The following is a 25,388-nucleotide window of genomic DNA, read 5'->3' on the forward strand; positions in this document are numbered from 1 at the left end:
GCAGAAAAAGCATTCGACAAGATCCAACACCCCTTTATGATGAAGGTTTTGGGAAAATTAGGAATCCATGGAACATTCCTCAATACAATAAAGGCTGTATATGACAAACCTACAGCCAGCATTTTACTCAATGGTGAAAAGCTAAAGCCATTTCCTCTTAACTCAGGAACAAGACAAGGATGCCCACTCTCTCCACTTCTCTTCAATCTAGTATTAGAATGCCTAGCTACAGCAATAAGACAAGATGCAGACATAAAGGGGATCCAAATAGGGAAAGAAGAAATAAAACTCTCCCTCTTTGCAGATGACATAATCTTGTATTTAAAGAATCCCATAGACTCCACTCCCAAATTACTCAAGCTGATTCAAAACTTTGGCAAAGTAGCAGGTTATAAAATTAACCCCCCAAAATCAATGGCTTTTCTGTATGCCAACAATGAGAAAAGTGTGGCTGAAATTAGGAAAGCAACTCCATTTGTAATAGCCCCACAAAAAATAAAATACCTAGGAATTAACTTAACCAAAGAAGTGAAGGACCTCTATGATGAAAACTTTAAAATCTTAAAAAAGGAAATCAACACAGAACTTAAAAAATGGCAAAACCTCCCATGCTCCTGGATTGGAAAGATTAACATCGTGAAAATGGCAATACTTCCCAATTCTATCTACAAATTCAACGCAATACCTATAAAAATTCCAACCTCATTCTTCAAGGAATTAGAAGAGGCCATCCAAAAATTCATATGGAACAATAAAAGACCCGGAATAGCAAAAACGCTCCTCAATGGAAAGAACACTGCTGGAGGAATATCAATACCAAATTTCAAACCCTACTATAAAGCCATAGTAATCAAAACAGCTTGGTATTCGCATAAGAACAGACCTCAGGACCAATGGAATAGAATTGAAAACCCAGAAATGAACCTACAGACCTATAGCCATCTAATCTTCGATAAGGGAGCTAAAACAATAGAATGGAACAAAGACAGCCTCTTCAGTAAATGGTGCAGGCAAAATTGGTTAACTACATGTAGAAAACTAAAGCTAGATCCTTATATATCACCCTGCACCAGAATCAATTCCAAATGGATCAAAGACCTTGAACTCAAAGCAGACACTCTGAAAACATTACAGGATGGAATAGGAGAAACCCTAGGTCTCCTTGGCTCAGGCCGAAATTTTCTGAATAGAGACCCGGAAACACAACAAATCAAAGATAGGTTGGACAAATGCCATTGCATAAAGTTGCAGAGCTTCTGCACGGCAAATGACATAGCTAGCAAGATCAATAGAAAGCCCACCGATTGGGAGAAGATCTTTACTAGCCATACAACGGACAAGGGTCTCATATCTAAAATATACTTGGAACTCAAAAAATTAAACCCCCCAACAACAAATCCTCAAAGAAACAACTGCCCAATAAATAAGTGGGCGAAAGACTTAAAGAGAAACTTCTCTGAAGAAGAAAGAAGGATGGCCAATAGATACATGAAGAAACGTTCAACATCCCTAGCCATAAAAGAAATGCAAATCAAAACAACATTGAGATATCACCTCACTCCAGTTAGAATGGCAAAAATCAAGAACTCTAACAACAACAGATGCTGGAGGGGATGTGGACAGAAAGGAACCTTACTTCATTGTTGGTGGGAATGTAAACTTGTTCAACCACTTTGGAAAGCAGTATGGAAGTTCCTCAAAAGACTTCACATAGAACTCCCCTATGACCCAGCAATCCCACTTTTGGGCATTTACCCTAATGTTTACAAACAAGACCACACTAAAGCTACCAGCACAACTATGTTTATTGCAGCATTATTTACCATAGCTAAGATATGGAACTAACCCAGATGCCCCTCAGTAGATGAATGGATCAAGAAAATGTCGTATATATACACAATGGAATTCTATGCCTCCATCAGAAAGAATGACATTGCCCCATTTGTTAGGAAATGGAAAAACTTGGAAAAAATTATATGAAGTGAAGTAAGCCAGGCCCAAAGAAACATAGGTCCCATGGTTTCCCTTATTTGCAATATCTAGTATATGTCTGAGTCAAGCAGAAAAGGTCAGATAAGGTGATGTTAGGGAAATGCACCCTAAGATATGTATTTTAAAGTTTTTTCTTTCATGCATGTGTTTCTAACGCATTTATAAGATTATCTCTTTGTTGCTTTGTATGTCCCTCCCCCATAGTATAACCCCTGCTTTCACTATATTTGATGTCAGTATAACTTGTGGAGGAGATGGGGAAAAAGCAGTTGTTTAAGGATACAGGTGGACCTGTTGCAACAATGAGAAGTAGAAGTTGTCATGTCCAAAACGAGCTTTACAATGTCGGTTTGGGGGAGGGGAAGAGGGGGAAGGAGAAGGATTGGTATTGGGGGGGAGGAGGGAGGCTGGGAAGGGATGTGAAGGGTAAACAAAGGAGGAGGCTGCAATGCTTGGTAAGAAATATACGCATTATCCTGCCCATGTAATTGTAATCCCTCTGTACATTATGTTCACAAATAAAATAAAATTAGATTTAAAAAAAAAAGAGTAATTGAGGCTAAAATCGATTAGATCGGTAGTGCATCAGGATAATCTACAGATATTTTTAAGTCACTGGTTCCTGGTACCCATCCCTTAATTCTGACTCGGTAGGTTTAAGAGAGACCTCAACTACCAAGCTGCTATATGATGAGGTTGGATCACATCATCTTGGATCAATGTGCTTTAAACTCTCATGTGCTTATATGTTGCCTGGATATTATATTCTGATCCGTCAATTTGGGATAGAACCTTCGTCTCTGATTCTAAACATCTCCTAGAGATGCTGATGCCCTCCCACCACAGTAAGTAGCATCAGTCCACACAGTGACCCACGGCATACACAGTGAATAATTGCCAACTCTCTGCCCAGTCTCAGAGTTGTCTTTTCTCATTTATTCTTAGGCCTCCTCTGGCAATGTCTGGGTTTTTTTTTTTTTTTTACAAATGAGAAAGATGACTACCAGAGAGAATATAGGACTTGACCAGATCCCACAGCTGGTCAGCTGTGTTTTCAACAGAACACAACCATGATCTTTGACCACCAGCTCAAGCTGTGTTCTTTTGAAGTGCTCAAGAGTTCACCAAGCATCGGACTTTCAGATAAATTTTCCCTGAAAGTTGTTTTTTTTTTTTTCTTTAAAAAAAGAAATTACAGACAAGCATTGAACAAAGTCAGCATTAATTCACATTACAGTGCCGGAGAGCTAAGTAAAGTATAGGCAGGTCTCAAAATTTGGTGTAACTAGGAGCAATTCTACTGTCAAGTGCCATGTTTGGCACTAGCCAGAAGATATAGGACACCTGTTTACTCTAAAACAAAAGACGAGAAGATTACATACAATACACCATGGAAACCGAGGACTACAGAGACCAACTTCAAAGTGTAGAGTTCCACAAACCTCATCTAACTCATGAAGCTTTTTCCTCTGGCCTTCATGATGGGTTGGTTTCATTGGTCAGTTAGTTATCTTATATCTAAATGCTAAAAGATTTTATATTGTAGTTGAGAATGAAAAATATATGGGTATGTGTCAAAGCCCAGATTTACTCTTTATGAAATTCAGCTCTAGTCATAAGGAACAGAATATGAGAGCAAGGTGGTTATCTAAACAGCCACAGCATTTTAAATGATGGTTATATTAGTGTGTTCTAGAGGAGTAGAACAAATAGAAAACCAATAGAATACACACACACACACACACACACACACACACACACACACACACACACACACACACACACACACACACACACACACACACACACACACACGTATATGATATAAGCCTGGATTTACTAGGTTGGCTTACACAATTGGAAGCTGAGTATTCCACGAAAGGCTGAGTACATGCTGAGAGAGGTAAAGAACCCAATAAATGCTCAATCCAAAAAAAGATGCAAATGCCCTCCTCGACACACAGAGAAGTCTATTTTACTAATCTCTTCAGTGCTTTTCAATCTAATCAAATTGACAATTAAGATCAACCATTACAGGGCCATATGAATGGAAAGAGGAAAGGTAAATAAATACAGTTATTATATTCAGTGTACATATGTGAAAATGGAACCATATAACGAGGTTTTGCATGGGGATGGTAAGGATGGAGAACAATAGACGATCAAGAAGCATTATACTTATAAATTGATCCTTTGTATTGAAACCCTTTTCTACAACCACTGAAAGATAGTAAATAAAATGAAAGGTTAAACATTTCAATGTTAAGGCATCCATGTGGTCAGTTGTATGGACTTATATATAATGGGAAATAAAGTTGCATTATAAATATAAGAACAGAGAAAACTACTTCCCTAGTCCTCCATCAGCCCACAAGTGGAAAATACTGTAGGCATTTAAAGGTGCAAGGCTGGAAAAAGTTAGAGATTTACGAGACCAGGTCACTTGATTGTCAATATTTCTTAGACTACTGCACAGGAAGGTGCAGAATTGAGCCAATTTATGAGGAGAGGATATATCTGTTCAAGAACTGGAGAGAAAATTCCAGTGTGTATACTTGTGCCCTTGTTGCTAAATAAAGGTGACATCTCATCTTTGACTGGCAGCTAAGCTCACAAAAGTATGAGCTGCTGACACCACATACAGAATCCAAGGGTCTCAACCCATCATAAAGCACTTGCATCTTGATTAGGGATTGTTGCCAGGTTTGGGGGGGGAAAAATCTGTCTGTTTCAAACTGTCTCTTTCTTTGTAGATTAGTGATCCTGTTGCATATAGTCAAGTATGCTACTGAACAAGGCCAAGAAACTAGCCAGCAAAATGCTTCTTTAGCACAATTTTAAATCATCAAATCTATGTAATACCACCCTTCTGTTTAGATTATGGAACAGTCAGAGCCATGAGAGTCTATTGCCAGGCTGAGGTCAGCCCTGTATGTAGCTCATTTTGCTGCTGCTTCTGATGTTAAATGGCTACAATAAAAAAAACATCTAGAAGAAGACTTATGGCACCATTTCAGAGCAATCAAATTTATGTACAAAATTTTAACTCTGACATCTTTTTTAAAAAACAATTTTTCTCTCATATTTATTATGCCTTGCATCTCTCTCTCTCCCTTTCTCTATTTCTCTCAAACTCACTTCTCTCCTGACTACCCCCCCCCCCCCGCATACACACATACACACAGCACATACTCATCCCTGGGAGGGAACAGACTGTTCCTGAGTATTCCCTGCCTCCTTGCAGCCTGAGTGTAGAAATCATCAACCTGCTAAAAGGAGTGACAGATTATATCTCAGATACACTGACACAAATGACTCCATTAGCATTGTTCCAAATGAAAATTCACACCCTCTTACAATGGGGTTCAGAAGGCTGCTGGGGAGACAGGAGTCATGAGATGTTTGGTTTCCATAAGAAACTGGATCCTTCCCTAGAATCAAGGACATGTCCTGTGCTCAACCATGAATGCCACAACAGCCAAGGTTGATTTTGTGTTATTTGCTTGCCACAGAGTAAGAGTTTTTCAAGCAAAATTATCCACCTCTATTTCACTGCAATCCATAGCCCCTTGGAGTCAACATTATAGGTGTGCAACTGAAGTTCTATAGCCCAGCTCCATGATGAATCATTTCTTGATTACCCTTCTGGTACTGTTCCCTAGAACCAAGCTACGTGTTCTCTCCAGAGAGTAGACTTTCTAGAGAGTACCACTCTTTCCAGTTCTGAGCCAGTGAGTACGTGTTGGAGTCGGGAATGACTGAAGGGAAAAGGGACTAAATACATATCCATGCCATCACTGAAAATTCCTTGCTAAAATGACCACATTTAATAATATGAAATCCTCTAAATCAAACATTCACCTTTTATTTTGGTACCAGATGGTTTCTAATACAGAGATGCTGCTGATGGGTAATGTTGGAGTTTGGACACAGTTCTAATTAAAAAGTCAGCATCTACATCTACTTGCTGTGGGACTTTGGACAAGTTAGGACAATAGAGCTTTGGACAATTAGCTAGGCAGAATCCCCCTGAGGAGTAAGTTTCTTCATAAGCAAAATGAAGCTATTAGTTTCCACGTTGAAAAATCCTGTTGTATGATGCAACTGTGCACCAAGAACAGGGCCTGGAATATTCAATCATTGCAGACTAATTATAAAAATAATAGTCACCATAATATTTGAAGAAACCTTAGAATTGTAAGATCAAATACTCTACATGTAGAGGTGGCATTTTAGTGTGTAAGGCTTGCAGATGACATTTGTTCTTCCTTGGATTCATGCCTTGTTGCTACCTATAAACTATTGAGTATTGTTTCCTTCCTGGAGTCACATAAAAGCCTCTGCTCATGATTGAATTTGTAAGAGCTTGAGAATCCTGAGGGACAACTGTAGCAAGATTGTCAAGAAGACACATCTTTCATTAGGTCCTCAAACCGCAATAGCTCCTAATTTAACACATCAGAACTTGCTGGAAATACGGTGCATCTTAGGAACTCTAGTGACATCAGATGCTGTAATTTAAAATGCAGTTTTAAAGTTAAAATAAAAATGGAAATTGGGTGTGGTGGCTCCTGCCTGTAATCCCTGACTAGAGTTATTCATATGAGGATTATGAGTTCGAGAACAGCCTAGGATACATAGAGAAATCATTCTCAAACCATAACAACACTCAGAACAAAATAAAAAATAGACAAACAAAAGATGGATGTAAACCAGTTGTCAGTGGTTCATATCTATAATCCTAGCTATTATGAGGCTGAAACCTAGACAACTGAAGTTTGAAGCTCACTCAGACAGAAAAACCTGCAAGACTCCATCTCCAATTATCCATCAAATTAGGCTAAGATGAATATCTAGCTCAAGTGGTAGAGTGCCAACTTTGAGTATAAAAATTAAGCAAGAGGGAGATGCTGAATTCAAGCTCCAATCTGAGAGGAAAAGAAAGATGTAAATGGGATTAAAGAAAAATAAGCATACAATTTTTCACGTGTGTATGCTTGTTCAGGCCCTGGGGCGGGGCATGAACTTAGAACTGAGCACTGTCCCTGTTAGCAAAATGAGTCCCTTCCCATAGCTTAGTCCACTCCTTCCCTTCTCCATAGCTTAGCACTAGGCCCATGTAGTAAAGGCAGTAAATAATCAACTTCCAACCCCCTTTACCTAGGGATGGCACTTCTCTGGGGCAGCTACCGCCATATAAGGCAACAAGAGCCCCTTAGAGTGACCTTCAGGTCTGGGCAGCTGCAGGATCCTTATCTACTATTTGGATAGCAGCCATAAATCCTAGTCCACCACGATGAAGCCTCTGGCCCCCACGTCCACACCAGGGTCTCCGCCTCCTAGCCCCTTCTAGCCCCTCCTAAACCTCCTAGGTTATATAGGTCACCTCAGACAATAGCCGATGCTTCTTCTCACTTCTCCCTTGTGAGGAGTCTTGCGACCCCCTTTCCCAGCAATAAACCTTTCTTTGTTCTCTGTACCTGGATGTCTGTGTGGTTCTCTGGCAAAGTCTAATTAATCTTAATTTGCTATCAGTCTCCGAGGTTTTTGGCTCAATCCTGGAACTCTATTTCTTGATCCACAGCCCCACTTCAGGCATTTTCCGTGATTAATTGGAGATAAGAATCTCATGGGCTTTCCTGCCTGAGCTGGCTTTGAACTGTGATTCTTAGATCTCAGCCTCATGACTTGCTAAAATTGCATGTGTGAGCCACTGGCATCTGTCAAGCATACAATATTTAACTTGGTTGCAAAACCTCAAAAGTAGCTAAGAAGCTACCTCTCTCTCTCTCTCTCTCTCTCTCTCTCTCTCTCTCTCTCTCTCTCTCTCTCTCTCTCTCTCTCTCTCTCTCTCTCTCTCTCTCTCTGTTGGTCTGTCTTCAGATTTCTGTGAAATGTTAGGATCCCTCAGTCTCAAAACTGGCTGTTATGTGGAGATTATTATAATCACTTATGAATAATCAAGAATAGTACTTCTACAATGACGAAAAGCAGACCAGTGCTTTCCTTGGCCCAGGTCAGTGAAACTGTCCACACAGGAGCATTTTACTACTTTGTTAGGAATAAAGTCAGTGGTGGTCCGTTTTCATGACAAGGCAATTGTTTCTGAGTGGGAAATTATTAGTAGCTTGCTTGCAAAGGGACTTGCAAATGTGACAAGGTTCAAAGCATGGATAGCCAGACTGATTTAGAAGGGGGTCATGCTGATTACCAAGGGAAGATTAGCAATAAAATGAGAAAATATGTAGAACTGGATGTGTGCCAGAAAGCCCAAAATTCTAGCTATTGCAGAACAGTGGTGGGGGGAAGGGTGGGGGTGGGGGGTCAAGCCAGACCAAAGTCCACTTGTAAAATTCAACCAAACTCAAGAGGTGCACGCATTTGAATTACCCAATGGAAAGTAAGGTAACTAACTTAACAATAGAGAGAGAATGTAAACACTGCATTGTTCAGACCAGTGAGAAATTAGGAGGAATGATCCTGAGGCACAAGGTATAATAAAATTGGTGTAATCTTTGAGAGCATGCCTGCCATCAGACAGTCACTGGATCTTATAAGACTGCCATTTGGTTGAGTATCTTTCTCACACTGTTGATACAGTGATAGTTACTTGGATGCATATGTATTTTTTCAAAAACACTAAGAAAAAACATTTAGTGTAAGGTGAGAGTGGGAACAACATGGAGTTGTAACTTGGCTATTTAGATAAACGGAAAAGTAATAGAATGTCACAACAAGGACAAAAAGGGAGAAAATGGCAAGAGGAAGAAGAAAAAAGAAGAAGAAGGCCCAGAGTACAGAGCCTCCTCCTGGGTGAGGCCCACCAGGAGAGACAAACAACTTGCCTGATAGTTGAGCATAGCACTCTGCTTGCCCAGGAATTCAAACAGAAAAAAGGTGTCTGGACACAAAAGCACAAGCTAACATAGCCTCTAGTTCCCTGAGCCATCCAGATTTTATCCCTAGCCCAAGTTTCAGTTACCTCCCCTGGTGTTTCAAAAGTCAAGCAGGGATCTGCAGAGTCCCTATTAATGTAAGCTATTTCTCTCCCTTTGGCTCTGTGGTCCTTTCTCAATGATTCCCTGCACAGAGCGTTTCCACTGCCAAGTGTGGCTATGCCAGGGGGTGCCATACTTAAAAAGAAAACTTATTTTTAGCTCCAGACAAATCCCCAGGGCTTTCAATACAAAGGGAAGACAAGAGACTAGACTTACTTCATTCTTTTGGCTACAGGACATAAAAAAGGAAGAAAAAAAAAGCAACCCAAAGTTTGTTGCTATGTCGCTTTTCATTTTTCAGTGTTAATTTGGAAATGTGCTTCAACTTGCTGTGAACCTTTCTACTGAAATATATTACACTGAACAGTGAAGTGTTTTAAAAATACTGGAGCACTCCCGTAACCGTCTGTCACTCTTTGCTGCACATAGCAATTTAAAATTATTGGAGCTCTTAAATTAAGTGCTTAAATTTGAAGGTGATCACCACTTGGAGCATGTGGATTGTGCAGCTATCTCAACTCTAACAAGGCTTCAATTTCCTTTAAGCAGGTCATTTTGGGGAGCAATAAGAGAGTATGATTGCCCAGAATGCATTGATTTAAAAACTCCTGGAGTTGTCGATTCATTTCTATATGTACTTCTGTCTGGGTGCAGTTTTGCTTTGAAGGCTGACATTGGTTCAAATTGAGCTACATTGCTTATGTCCAAAATGTTAATGCATTTTAATAGTCTGAGGTGGAAGCAAATTTAACAATAATTTCTAGGTAAGTCAAAAATTGTGCATCAGCAGATGTATTTACCTTTCAAAACCACAAGGTCATCACAAAGGATTTTCTGTGTGTCCAATGTCAAAGAATATAGAGGGAAAATGTACATATTGGTTTTTCAGAGAAGTTTGGTTCAACATACTGTATTCAATTTCACAAAAAATATTAATTTTATCAGAATGACACACCAGTCATTATATTTTGCCACTTATCTGTTCATAAGAAATAAAGACTTTCCTTAAATATAACTTAATTTTTAAAATGTTGAAAAATAAAAACAGACAATGGGCAAAACATTTCCTACAGTGGATCAAGTTTTTCTATGAGAAAATTTTGCTTTTTAAATTAACTGAAGAAGCTGTGTTCCTCGTGGCTTATGCCTATAATCCTAGCTTCTCAAGAGGCTCAGATCTGAGGATCCTGGTTGAAAGCCAGCATGGGCAGGAAAGGCTGTGAGACTCTTATTTCCAATTAACTACAAAAACAAAACAAAAAAACAAAACAAAAAAACTGGAAGTGGAGCTGTGACTCAAGTGGTAGACACTAACTAGCCTTGAGTAAAACAAAAGCTCAGAAACAGCTCCCAAAGCTCTGATTTGAAGCTCTTGGGACTTGCATCCCCCGCCAAGCCCCCTCCACACACCAACCTAGAATGGCATTTCATAAGATGTCTTCGTGTTGTTTAACTTTAAAAGCACGCCCAGCCTACTACATTATTTTCCAAGGTGGCTATATCATTTTATATATTTATCTTTCTATTGGCAACATATAGTCCTCTTTTACCAAGAGGAATGGGAAACTAGCACAGAATTACTAAACTTACCATTGCAAAACTAGGCTGTAGAAATGAGACTCCATATTTGAGCTCCTTAAATTCTTAGTTAAATACATTACACGAGGTTGAACAAATGTCTCTACTACTGAGCTTAAAAAAATGTAATGCCCTGTTATAAGGAACTTCCAAAAAGACTGACTAGTAACCAGCGGGTCTTTACATACTGCACCCTCTTTCTTATCAGAGAGCATGTCTTCCATTGAGTTCCCTGTCATTAGAGGCCTGAATGCACATGCCTTGTTGAGGAAACAAAATATAACGGAATAAAGGAAGTAGAATAGAAAAGAGAAAAGGAGTTATCAAGGACAGACTCCAGCTTTTTCCTGATTGGGGTGGAGAAAAGTTCTGTAACTTAAATTATACCACAGAATTTTCCTGCACAGAAGCAAAAGGACATAATTTTGTTCTTCTCCAAGCAATCATCAGCAGTAGGCATCTGTCACTCCTGGGGAACTGAGAGAGTCTAACTTTCTGTTCTTGGTGCCTTCCAATGCTGAGAAGCATGATCCAGACAGTATCTACGATAAACAGCTGACAATGGCTAAGGGCACTATCCTAAAAGTGGACCCTGGAAGAGCACCACAGTGCCCATCACAGTGAACATCTTCAGTAATATTGTAAACCCTTTCTCACCTCTAATCTTTGCACTAGCTGTTCTAACGTGAAAACCTTGCTCCATTCCAGACAATTATCTAGACTCAGCTAGTAGATACAACCAGGAAGGAGAAGGAGCTGACAGGCTACAGGGAAGATGGCCAAGTGACAGATGAGGAAATGCTTATGCATCCATTTTTTGAAGGAGTATCTGTTAGATGCACTCCATCCTTTCTGCAGAAGGCCCCACGAAGCACTGATCCTCATATACCCATGCCAGAAATCTTATTGACATGAATAGTATTAGCATTCTTCTCTTCCCTTACATGGTTCACTTATTCACTTGTATTTTCTTCTTTTCCCAAGTATGTTAGCTGAACCTATATGTGATGCGCTGCTTTTGGACAAAGCAAAGCAAAATCATGGGTAAGGAAAAATGAGGAGGTAGATAACTTTCCTTCCACTCATGCCCTTAAGAAGGCAGTTGTGCCTTCTTAGCAAGCACTGGCAGTTCTTTGTTCTGGTAGAGGATTATAGTCCATGGTTCAGCTCCCTGTCAGAGGAGTCTCAGGACTTGGAGGATCGAGGATCAAAGCCAGGCTAAGTAGAAGTCTGTGAGAGTGACTCCATCTCCAATTTGCAATCCAAGTGGCAGACTGGAAGTGTGATTCAAGTTGTAGTGAGCCAGGTGTGAGCAACAAAGCCAAGTGAGAGCTAAAGGCCATCAGTTCAAGCCCTAGTATTGGTATACACACACACACACACACACACACACACACTCACTCACTCACACACACATGCACAGACACACACACACACACACACACACACACCTTCCACTTCTTCTCCCTAAAGACAATTATGTGTATGAACAACACATACACATGCGCACACACACATTGTTCCTCATCTCTCCATACCCAACAAATAACAAGTTAAGTAGAATAACAGATACTAAGACTGGCCCATTGTTGCCACAGCTGATCTAAACTGAATAAAATTGGCTCAAAATCTTCTATGCGCACAAAATATTTTTTGCAAAACTTCCAGCTCTTGTGTGAGCTCTACCCCAGGTACAAGGCTGTGATCATTATTGCTGTAAATCTTACCGGTAACCCAAGTTTGAGAGCCTAAGTTAAGACTGAGTTACCTGCCTGGAGGGGCTGAAACTCCCTCCCAGGGGCAACATTTCCAAGAATACACTCAGACCAGGTTAAAAGAAAAAAAAAAACTTCCCAAATATTCCAGGTAAGAGTTACTCACCACTAAAGTATGCACCTGTCTACACACAGCCTGTCTACACACAGCCCCTGAAGCCGCTGTAATTAATACATCCTACCCTTCCAGGTGGCTTATGGCCAAAGTCAGGAGTTGGCCACTCCATTTTAGCCCAATCTGGGCCTCACATTAAAACCTCACATGCTTTGGAGCAGCTCAGCCAATCACTAATGGTTTCTTTTTCAGGAAAATAGAGAAGCAGAAAAGTGTTACTGCCAGCTGACTGACAGAAATCCACAACCTGGCAGCCAGCCCCAGCCAGGAAAACAAAAGGGTCTTTGGTTCACCCTTCAAGGCGGCTCATTCTTGCTTCCTCAGACTCCTTCCCATAGAGATTATCAGATTCTTCCAGCCAGGTGTGATGGAGCAGAGAGGGCTGGAAGGTGAGCAGCTGTTTGGCTCAGAAGCCACTGGGGAACATGAGCTCCGGACTCTGCTTTCAGTAGTGGCAACAACAGCCTGGGAGACAGGCACTTCTTTTCCAAAGGAGCAGCTCAGAAAATGAAGTAGCTGGAGTTGGTCCCTAGGAGCATGAAAGAAATGTCTACACTGACCTCTTGTCCTCGCTCTTCCCAGAAAGAAAACAACATTTCAAAGCTAGACTTAACTTCATCACACAGAATCTTCTTATTATTTAGTTTTTCTCTGCCCATCACTAATAGGGATCTCTTGCATTACTTGTTCTCAAAATGTATTCCTGGGGACAGGCAATACCTGGAAAATTTCCAGAAAGGTAAATTTGGGGGTCAAACTCTAGTCCCATTGAGTCAGGTCAGGAGCTCTAGGAGCTGACCTAGCCTTTCATTTGTGCGAGTCCTGCTTGAGATTGTAATGCATCTGAAGCGTTCGATCATCCCAAGTGAGGAGCAGAATTCCCTGAGGGGCCTGGCCATCACATGTATGTGATTTAATTTCCTGGGAAGAGATCACACCAGACAAACATGAATGTTCGTTCCATTTACCTTCCACACTGATGTCTTGGCATCACCACCCCTTTTCCAAAAACATTATTTACTGACTTCAAGCTTTTCCAAATTTGCAATTTAAACCTCTCCTTTGAGTGTGAATGTTATATTAGCATAGACTTGTCACGGAATGCAAATGTTGCCAGTGGCTACATTTCAAGGCAGAAAAGCCCCACACCTGTCATCCTATTAGTGAATTTATTTTATCCTAATACCAGCAATTTTATGTAAACTGCATCAGCATTTTTTTAACAAAATAGTTTTGGTTGAAAAAATATTCACTAGAGGGAAAGTGAGAACAAGGAATTGTAGTAAAAGGAAAGTAAATATAAGTGTATATAAGACACAAACTTAGAGCAGGGCATTGGTGACTCATGACTATAATTCTAATGGCTCAGAAGCTGAGACCTGAAGGATCACCATCTGAAGCTAACCCAGGCCAAAAGGTTATGGTATTCTTTCTCTAATGTACCAGTAAAAGCCAGATATGAGGGCATGGACTCAAGCAGCAGCTTTGAGCAAAAACAAGCCAAGCGAGAGTTCTAGGACCTGAGTTCAAGCTCCAGTACTGACATGCACTTACCAAAAAAAAGTTATGTATGGGCTCTAGTTGGAACATTATTGACTTTCATATGTAAACGACTGATAACAAGATCATTTCTTTGGTGCCACTGCTGGGGCTTAAACTTAGGACCTAGATGCTGTTCCTGAGCACTTTTGCTCAAGGCTAGCACTCTACTATTTGAGTCACAGTTTGATTGTTTATTTGAGAATATAATCTCACATACTTTTCTGCCTGGCCTGACTTCCAACTGTGATCCTCAGATCTCAGCCTCTTGAGTAGCTAGGAACTATCTGTACCCTTCTTCTTCTCCTCTTCCTCCTCCTCTTCCTCTTCCTCTTCCTCCTCCTCCTCTTCCTCCTCCTCCTCCTCCTCCTCCTTCTTCTTCTTCCTTCTTCTTCTTCTTCTTCTTCTTCTTCTTCTTCTTCTTCTTCTTCTTCTTCTTCTTCTTCTTCTTCTTCTTCTTCTTCTTCTTCTTCTTCTTCTTCTCCTCCTCCGCCTCCTCCTCCTCCTTCTTCTTCTTCTTCCTCCTCCTCCTCCTCTTCTCCTCCTCCTCCTCCTCTTTCTTCTCTTAAAATTATTCTTAAGTAGTTGTGTAATAAGGTAAATTATCAGAGAAGCCACATTTTGAAGGATCAAATCTTGGAGTCTTTATTACCCAGTCTGCAGGCAATCGATTGTTACTAAGGCCTGCAGCCCACAAATATACTTAACACTGCTAGGAAACTGGCCAGAGAGAAAAGAAAGAAGAAAAACAATACCAAAAATCCAATTCAGCTCTAATGGAGAGCTGAATTGGGACACCATGGTGACTGGAGATGAGCCAGGGGACAGGAAACAGGATGCAAACATGGAGACACACGGCATGGTATAAGGGTGCCTGTGCTGCCTGTGCCTGTGCTGTGCCTAACAGGGTCTGGGCAGGGGGCAGGCTCGCAGGAAATTCCTAGTCCTCTGCACTAGACTGACAGGCCCAGTAACCCATCAGTCAAGTGCCTGCCCCTGCCTTCAGGGATCCAGGAATGCCCATTACCTGAGAGAGGGTGGGCTTACCTCCCCCAACCATGAGACAAGATGCCAGACCTTAGACGGACATACTTGGGTATCAGAAGTTTTCCATTTAGGGAAGGAAGAGAGGACTTAACCTTATATATACAGTATGCTTAGAGGCTACTCAGAGGCTGGTGATTCAAGCCATTTAGGGGGTTAGTCAATGCTGAATCAGAGCATTCTTTACATGCAAAGCTTTCCAAAGGCTCTGCTGAAGTAGAGATCTCCTAGCTCGCCTTGAGTTAGGGATCTGCATTCAGTGAATGGCCCCTCTCACCTCTCAGCTTTTCAGGACTGGTTGGAGAATTCTCTCCCCCAGCAAGAGGCAGTAGGATGCCTGCAAGTAGTTACTTACACTGCCTCCTTACTTCAGTTGTAAAAGGGGTTGCAATTCAACAAATTCAATTTGATCTTGTTCATATTCAATTCAAACACTGTGAGTCTAATGCACCTTGAAGATGTCACTCCTTTTTTTTTTTTTATCATTTTTCTTCACCTCCCCTAAACTTACCCATCCCCTCAGTTTTCCTAGCTGATCATAATACACACACACACACACACACACACACACACACACACACACACACACACACACACACACACACACACACACACACACATTGAATATTATGGCTGGATTTGCCCATGCTTCCTCTCACCATTTGTCTATCTCCTTCCTCATGGCTTCAAATCTCCTTTAAAGACACAACATACATTTCAGGTTCCTAGTATTCATTTTGTTAAACTGTAAGATAGTGTTGGAGACAGTCCTCCCCTGTTTATACATTGTAGGGTAAATTATCCCAGAAGCCACATTTTGGAAGATGGAATTTTTAGAGTCTTTATTACACAGTTAGCAGGCCACAGATAGCCAGTTGTTGCAAAGGCTTGCAGCCCCCAAATACATTTCACACAGTTAATAAACAGGCCAGAGAAGAAAGAAAGAACAAAAACAATACCAACAAACCAATTCAGCTCTGATGGAGAGCTGAATTGGGGCACCATGATGACCAGAGGTAAACCAGGAGGCAGAAGACAGAAGACAGGATCACAGAGACACACTTGGTGCCTCTGCTGTTCCATGCCCAAATAAGGTTCCCACAGGGGGCAGGGTCACAGAATGCTCCCAGTCCCAGGCACTGGACAGGTTCAGCAACCTATCAGCCAAGTGCCTGCCCCTGTCCACAGAGATCCAGGTATGCCCATCACCTGAGGGGCTTTGAGGATGCCACCCTCCCTACCATGAAAACAAGATAACAACTGCATTTCTCTGAAGCAGAGACCTCCTATCTCACCTTGAGCTAGGCATCTGCATTTCAAAGGATGGCTTGCTTCATCTCTAGGCCTTGGAGCTGGGTGGATAGCCTCCAAACTCCTGCTCAGGCACCAGGATGGCTGCAAATTACATAGGCTCAGACACCTTACTTTAATACCATACTTCAGTTAATACATTTGTGCATATATGCACATATTTATATACTTACGATTTAGATCTAACCTCCATATATGGGAAAAAATATGTGTCCTTTGTCTCTTTGAGCCTGACATATTACATACCTTACTTAACATAATTTTTTCTAGGTCCATTAATTTCTCTACAAATTGCATATCATTCTTCCTGATAGCTGTGTAATATATATATATATATATATACATATACATATATATGTATATATGTGTGTATATATAAATACATATGTATATATTATATATATGTAACAATTTCTTTGTCCATTGGTTCATTGTGGAGCATCAAGGTTGTTTCCATAACTTGGCTATGTTGCCAAATTGGTTAACAGGAAGCACTGATTTATCTAATGTAAAGTAGGAGAGGTGAACTCTTCTTTTGTCACAAGTGCAAAATCATCAGGAAAACCTTCCTGAGTCACCAATATGTTTGTTCAGGAAGAGTCATTAAAGAGGAGCTAATTTTGCACCTAGATTGGCTTGGATTAATCCAAGTATGAATTTGCTCTGGCAGAACATATTCTAAAAATGGACTTGGACAGAGAAGATTAGCATTTTCCTGTGCAAGCATGGCAAGCAAATCTGTGAAACATCCTATTAAAAAATAATAACAATAAGTAAATAATAAACTAGGGAGTACTGGATCCAGATGACAAAGAATCATGCAAAGTAAAAGAAATTTCAGATATAAAACGAAATAATAAAATAAAATGAAAATGGTGATACCTATAAGCAAAATGAAAAGGCAAGTTATAGACCGGAAAATACATTTGCTATGTATATAACTGACAATATTTTAGTACTTAGAGTGTGTGCAGAGAGTGCCAATATTTCTCCTTGTAGGAAAATTTGATAATGGCTATGAAAGGTGAAGGTGTTCCTATCAGTAGCTTAGCCATCGCATTTTAGTCCAAACCTGACACTTAGAAACATTGCAAGAATGGTCTTGGTAACACTGTTTATCATGGCTAGAGAACTGAGAAAAGCATGTAAAAATAGGTGCATTTTGAAAAATTATACAAAAGAAAACTATACTGCAAAAATAAAAATTTTTAATTCATATACCAAAATATTCAGCATGTATGGATATAAAAGCAATTTTTGAAAGCATAACAACATGCATGGGAATAAAAAGACTAGTCTTCATGATAAAAGGAAAGAAAGAAAAGGCAAGGCACCCATGGCTCATGCGTAGAATTCTTAGCTACTCAGAAGGCTGAGATCTGAGGATCATAGAGACACAGATCTGAGGATCACAGAGACACTTATCTTGAGTTAACCAGCAAAAAGCTAGAAGGAAGATGTGACTCAAAAAGCTGGAAGTAAAGTGTGACTAAAGTGCTAGAATGCCGCCTTAAGCAAAAAGCTAAGCAAGAGCGTGAAACTCTGAGTTCAAGCCATAGCGCGCGCACGTATACACACACACGAATAGAAAGAGAGAGAAATGAAATGAGTGAACTCTGGCAAAAATAGCTTGATTTTGTAAGACCAGTATGGGCATCCAACAGGCATATGGTGTTCTAATTAAAGTAACTTGTATAGCTAGGCAGTACATACTTACATCCTTTCATGTCAGAAGCTAAGGAACAAGAGTGGCAAGTTCAAGACCATCCTGGAATACATAAAAAGTTCCTGTCTCAAAAATTAAACAAAAAATATATAGAACTGATAGTAAGATGAAATTTTTAAAAACCAGAAGATGCCTATTTTTTTTTTGGGGGGGGGGGTCCGGTCATGGGGCCCGAACTCTGGGCCTGGGCGCTGTCCCTCAGCTCTTCAGCTCAAGGCTAGTGCTCTACCACTTGAGCCACAGCGCCACTTCTGGCTTTTTTCTTTTTGCTTATGTGGTGCTGAGGAATCGAACCCAGGGCCTCAGGCATGCAAAGCGAGCGCTTTACCACTGAGCTACCTTCCCAGCCCAGAAGATGCCTATTTTAAGCAGATTCAGATTTTAAAAATTGTAAAAGAAGCAAGATGAAACTTTAAGTTAAACACAATAAATAGGCACTCTGCCCTCCCATTCATATAGCAAAAAAAACCTAAAACACATATTTGATCATTTAACTGTGTTATCATTTCTATGAAATAATTCTTTGCATTTGGGTTATGATATTATATGGAATAACAAATTTCACAATCATAAATTCTGGGGACTTGAGCAACTGTGGCATCCCTCCATTGCTGAAGAAAAGAAAGCACGTCAGCTGCCATTCTGTCTTCTGCCACTCAGTGCAGATCACTCAGAGAGATTGCAAGTATATTGCCTTGTGGGCATATTTCTGTGTTAGTCTGACCAATGGACCATAAAGCAGTACCTCTGAAAGCAAATGCAATGAGATTGTTATAAATAGGTAAAAGCTTGTGCCGGGGCACAATGTGAGCATTGCCCACTGAATCACTCCATGCTGCTGTCTTTGCCTAAAATAACCCAGGATCTTTTATACTGAAAGAATCCATGGATCTTTCTATAAAGAAGCAAGAGCTTTTCTCTACACTGATGTGTCAAAGAAAACGTCTGTGGTAATGGGCAAAGGGGAAAAATACTGCCAAGAATTTGAACTCTGAGGAGCAAAATAAAAATGCTTCATGCTTTTGTTTCATCTTGGTCATCTTTGGAGAAACTGAATTTATTTCAAACCAACTAGGGATTTAACCTCTTTGTAAAGAGGCTAAAATTGTATTGTAACATAAAACCTGACACAAATACAATTGAATTTTAACAAGAATTGCTTTTGGTCTTTGTTTTTCCCAGAAGCTCTGACAGGTACTAGGGCCCAAAAGAAATTAGTGGTGTATTTATTTTTTTCCTTTATAATGAGCCGAGAAATTTCACTTTTTTTGTATATTCCTAATTTCTACATCCAGGCCTCTTAAAAAGTCACTGGGTTTCATCCTTGAGAAGATCTCAGCTTTCCAGGGAGATTTAAAGAGTCCCTGTGCCTTGCTTGCTCAGTTTGCCATGGTCCAGGTAACTGGGATCGACATTTTGAAAGAGTTTGCCACAATCCAACTTTTAAAGCTTAGGGACAGGAAACATCCACCCTAGAAGGTATCATGTCACTTCTGAGTCCCATACAGTGAATTATGTTGTGATATCTCCATTAGAAATTTACAGGCTAAATCTGGCTTCTATTTCCATTCTAGATTTTTACTATATAAATGAGTGTGACACTCAAGGGAAGATGATTGCTATAATGGAAGAAAAACTCCATGGGTTGTCAGTTGACATTTCTTTAGAAGATCACACATCTACAAAGTTTCAGCTAGCTACTTCAGATTAACACCAGAGGGACGTCAATCAGGATAATATTATAACACTTGATGTTCACTGATGAAATTGGCGGCTTCTTAAAAATTATAATGGGTGTTAGATTTGAGCATTCATAGATGAAGCTTAAGATGCAGAGACAGTATAAACTATATTAGACACATTTCTACTCTTGCATAAACAATACATCTCCACCCTTACTGATGGCTTCTTACACATAGTCCTGAGATGATGGTTTAGAAACTATTCTTTACTTGATGTTAAAAGTAAAAATGGAAAGAAAATGTGTGCCACAGCTAAGAGTATACTGGGCTTAAGTGAACCTTTTAAACAAAGTGATTTTAGAGCAGACAACCAAACAGAATGAGTTTGGAGACCTTTGTGATTATGTGTTTTAGATTCCAGAGGCATAAGACACATCTGCTTCAGAATTTCTTTCCTTACCCTACTTAAAGATATTGTTAGAGGAGTTGTAGATCTTACCCATCTTTTAATACTAAGAAGTTGTTAATGGAGTGTCTAACCAATTTAGTTGAAGTTGAAAATTTAATGTAAGAGCTAAAGGGCAGTCATATAATGGTTTGAAGAAGAAACAAAAAAGGAAAAGACCAGGGAATGAAGCTGGGAAGTAAATGGCTAATAGAAAAGAAAACATTGGGGATAGGTAGATCTACAGAAACAAAGAAAAGGGGAAAACTGAGAAGAACTGAAGAGATCAACCAGTGTATAAAACTGTAAAACCAAAGAACCATTTGTGTATTCAAGACATAGGGGAAATGCAGTAATGGTCCTGACTAGAAATGGACACGATATTGAAAATGAACTATAGAGCTTTTGGGTAAGGATGGAAGAGAAAAACTGATAGGGAACAAGGGAAGGAATGACACTGTCTGAAAATAAATGTATTCTTTACCTGACTTACATAATTGTAACCCCTTGGAGCTGGGAAGGTGGCTCAGTGTTGGAGTGCTTGCCTAGCATGCATGAAGCCCTGGCTTCTATTCCTTAGTCCCACATAAGCAGAAAAAGCCAGAAGTGATGCTGTGGTTTAAGCGGTAGAGTGCTGGCCTTGAGCAAAAGTAATTCAGGGACAGTGCCCAGGCCCTGAGTTCAATCCCCAAGACTGGCAAAACAAAAGTAACAACAAAACAAAACTGTAACCCCTCTGTACATCACGTTTATAATAGCAATAAAATTTCTAAAAAAGAACATCTTTGGCTTTACACTTTTGAGGCCTTCAGCCAAACAACAGAAAATCTCATAAACTCAGCCGATTTATTGCCGAATTTCTGATCCACAGAGTCTATGTGATAATAAACCTGCAATGTTTAAAGCCAAAAAAAAATCCTTGGGTAAAGGTAAAAGAATAATTCTGGAGATTTAAGGAAAGATGGCGGAGGAGAAGCTGGAATCTGAACAAGCTCTCGCATAGAAAGCAGTTTTAGAGTTCCAGTGAACAGTCCTAAGCCAGAGAATCACACCAAGTGTGCCATCACAGGACAGAGAGTTAGACAAGAGAGGGGAAGCCAAGGCAAAAAGACACATCTGAGCGCGCCTGCCAGCAGCTGCGGCGGCGGCGGCGAAGGCAGGGTCACGGTGGAGAACGCAGCCCAGCCGGGGCCATAACTGAGTGCTCACACAGAGAGTCCAGGACAAAGGAGCCAGACGCAGCAGGCGAACGGATTCTACTCAACACCAGCAAGAACCGACAAGGAGCGGACATCTTCATCCTGCAGTTCGCAGACCTGAGACGACCCAGGATCCAAGACTCGACGTGAGTAGAAGCCCGACGTCCTCACTCCTCCTCAGGGAGCAGAGGAGGGAAGGCCACCCCTCCCCCCCCAGCACCGGTGATCTCCATCTTGGATACCAATAAAGCTTGGAGGAGCTGCCAGCTCCAACCCAGGCCTTGGAATAAAACGAGTCATTTAGCAGGTCACAAGAACTTATCGGCGGCGAAGTGACCTGCCAGACTCGGCTCCATCCAGGGAAAAGTCACCCAGCTCAGGTACCAGCCATTGGAGTGGCTTTCCTCACTGGGTAACCAGAGCCAGAGGCTGCCCCTCCCTCTAGCAGCCTCCACAATCAATTGAAAAACAGAAACCCTGAGAACGGCTCCAGGCTGGGCTCTGTGAGTTTTTTTTGTTTTGTTTTTTCACAAAATAGCCCCAGGCAAAAGCTACTGATTGTTGAAAGGCCTCAACTCTACCCAGAACCTAGCCTTACCACTGCATCCTCCTCTTTTGTGATTCTCAAAGCAGATCACCCTCCCAGTAAACTAATCTGGGAGGGGGATCTCAAAATCTTGGGTAAAGCAGAGCATTTTTCTACCTGTTCGAACAAACTGACTTAAGAAACCAATTAAGCCACAGGACCTCAAGCTGACCAGAGACTCCAACAAGAGGCTGTTTACAGACAAAAGGGAGATACAGGATTCTTCCCACCCCTCCCAAAAAATCAAAAAAAAAATCAAAGAACTTTTTTTTTTCTTCTCTTCCTCTTCTTTTCTTTTTTTTTCTCTTTCTTTTCTTTTTTTTGGTACCTTATATATATATATATTTTTCCTTTTCTAAAAATTTTATTAATCTTTAATTTTTCCCTTTTTGAAAAAATAATTGTTTTCCAGTAACTTTTTTTCCTCTTGTAATTTTTATTTTAGGAATACATGAATGTGCGTTTTCCTTTCTTTTCTTGTCTTCTTTCTCTTTTTCTTTCTTTCTTAACTATCTTTTTGTTTTTTTGTCTAGCTCTACTGAACTTCTGATCTTTTTCTCTCCCTTTCTAATCCTTTTCACCTTTTCCTCTCTTTTGATCTTCTGTAGGTGACTTAACTCTTGTCATGCACATCCTCAGATAAACCCGTAGTTAACTAGTAGACCCTATCCCCCATTGTGTATACACTTAATCCACAAATTTATTACTCAATTCAAAACCTCTGAGACTTAAATTCCTTAATAGCAGTACTACCTCTTTATACCTATATAATATTTTAAGCATTTTCTTAAGTTTTTCACTTCTCCTCTATGTCCCTACCCTTCTATTAATATACTCACATTCCTCTCTAAATAGATGGTCTTTTAATCTCCATAATAATATTAATTTTAACGTTTCTATTTTTTTCTGGTCTCTTTTCATTTCCCTTTCCCTTTCTTCCTTTCCTCTCTCTCTCTACTTGCATCCTACCCAACCTATTTCCTGCATTGAGATTAGGACATAGTTAACTCTCCCTGTGCCTCCCCACACGAATCTATTCCTATATTTTACCCACATATCTCCCTAACCCTAAAATTTCCTGGTTTTCCAAATTCTTCTCTGCAGTTCGAAACCCATTAACATATAGTTGTTTGATGTTGAATAGATGTATCTGTTGAACTAGATTGTATCTGTAGACTATTGACTGTATAAATGCAAATGTTGGTTGATGGTTGCCTTAAGATAGTGTTCTAGCACAAAACTGGTGCTATTTACATCTCAAATGGGCAGAGTAAGCCGGAAAAACACAAGAAAAATAGCAAATCTGGGTATCTCAATTCCCAATCTGGATAATCAGGGGTCAGATCAGATAATGAACAACCCAGAGGAGAGTTCCCAAATAGCTCTACAAACACTGGTGGCAAACATGATAAATGAGAAGTTTGACAACTTAAAAAGGACTCTGTATGAGCGTGATAGGGAGAGAGAGGAGGCATCCCAGAAGTTTATACAGGAATATCATAAGCATGAGGAAGCTACTCAAAAACTGATACAGGATTTGCGTGAACAACTTGAGAATACTCAAAGAGAAAGGGAGGAATGGCATGAGCAGGCTGAGAACACACAAACAGAACTGCAGGAATCCCACGAACGTGAGGAAGCTAAACAAAGAGTAATACAGGAATTGAGAGACCAGGTAGAGAACACACAAAGATCACTAAAGGCATCCATAGAATCCATTAACAAAGAGCTGAAGGAAGTCAGGGAGACCACAAAGGGAATGCTGAATGGAACCCAACAGAAGGAATGGGAGTCCAAAGAAACCATATCCAATCAACTAAGTGATTTGAGGACAAACACTGAACACCAAATTAAGGAAGTAAAGAGATTCATACAAGACCTAAAACAGAGCTTCAACAAAGAACTTGAAGCCATCAAAGCTGACCAATTAGAAGGAAAAGAGATTAAAAACAAAGTAGAGAGTCTTGACAGCAGGTTAGACCATGCATAAGATCGAATCTCAGGGATTGAAGACAGCCTAGATATTATAGAGAAAGAACATACAACCATCCAAGACAAGTCCAAGAAATATGATAGATCTATCCACCACCTGGAAGACACCATCAGAAGGCCTAACTTAAGGATAATGGGTGTAGAGGAGCACCTAGAAAAAGAAGTTAATGGTCTAGGAAATTTGTTTAACAGCATCCTAGCAGAGAACTTCCCAAACATGCAAAAACATAGGCCTATTCAGATACAAGAAGCCTTTAGAACCCCAAATACACCAGACCAGAATAGGACATCCCACCGTCACATTATAATCCACACAGGATCAACTCAGAACAAGGAAAAGATCCTTAAAGCTGTCAGGGAGAAAAGGGTAATCACCTATAAAGGGAAACCAATTAGAATCACCTCAGATTTCTCAGCAGAGACAATCAAAGCAAGAAGAGCCTGGAATGACGTATGCCATGCCCTAAAAACAAACAACTATCAACCAAGAATACTGTACCCAGCTAAACTCTCCTTCATAACTGAAGGTCAAATAAAAACCTTCCACAGCAAAGAAAAATTGAAACGATACATCTCCACCAAACCAGCCCTACAAAAGATTCTTAAAGATGTCCTACACATAGAAAACCAACAAGACCACAATAAAGGCCAAGAAACTGCACCCAAACTGAGAATCCAAGAACCATAGGAAGAACCCAGTTTTCGCAGCCCCCAAGAAGGTAGCTAACATGGCAGGAACTCCCAAATACCTCTCAGTCCTATCTCTTAACGTTAACGGACTGAACTCTCCAATTAAGCAACATAGACTGTCTAGTTGGATTAAAAAACAAGACCCTTCTATCTGCTGCCTGCAGGAGTCACATCTTGCCCGTAAAAACAAACACATTTTCAATGTTAAAGGCTGGAACAAAATCTACCAAGCAAACGGCCCCCATAAACAGGCGGGAGTTGCAATTATAATATCAGATAAAATAGACTTCAAATTAAAAATCGTGAGAAGAGATAAAGAAGGTCGCTACATACTAATTAAAGGATCTCTCCTTCAGGAGGATATTACAATTCTAAATATCTATTTGCCAAACAATGGACCACCCAAATTTATCAAAGAAACACTACTTTCCCTCAAATCCCATATAGATCAAAAGACATTAATTGTTGGGGATTTTAACACACCAATCTCCCCACTAGATAGATCAACTCGGCAAAAACTCAACAGAGAAACCGCAGATCTAAACAGCTGCATAGATCAACTAGACTTAACAGACATCTATCGAACATTTCACCCAGCAGCATCAGAAGACACGTTTTTCTCAGCACCACATGGAATGTTTTCTAAAATAGACCACATTTTAGGCCACAAAGCAAACTTGTCTAAATTCAGAAACATTGAATTTATACCTTGTATT

At 40.2% G+C, this 25,388-nt stretch overlaps 1 pseudogene; it reads left to right on the forward strand.

Moving 5' to 3' along the window:
- Positions 1-17,012: 17,012 nt before the first annotated feature.
- Positions 17,013-17,112, forward strand: LOC138811375 (U6 spliceosomal RNA; annotated as a pseudogene).
- The last annotated feature ends 8,276 nt before the right edge of the window (positions 17,113-25,388 follow it).

This window comes from Dipodomys merriami, unplaced genomic scaffold, assembly GCF_024711535.1.
Source record: "Dipodomys merriami isolate MVZ:Mamm:240054 unplaced genomic scaffold, mDipMer1.0.p SCAF_52, whole genome shotgun sequence".
NCBI lineage: Eukaryota > Metazoa > Chordata > Mammalia > Rodentia > Heteromyidae > Dipodomys > Dipodomys merriami.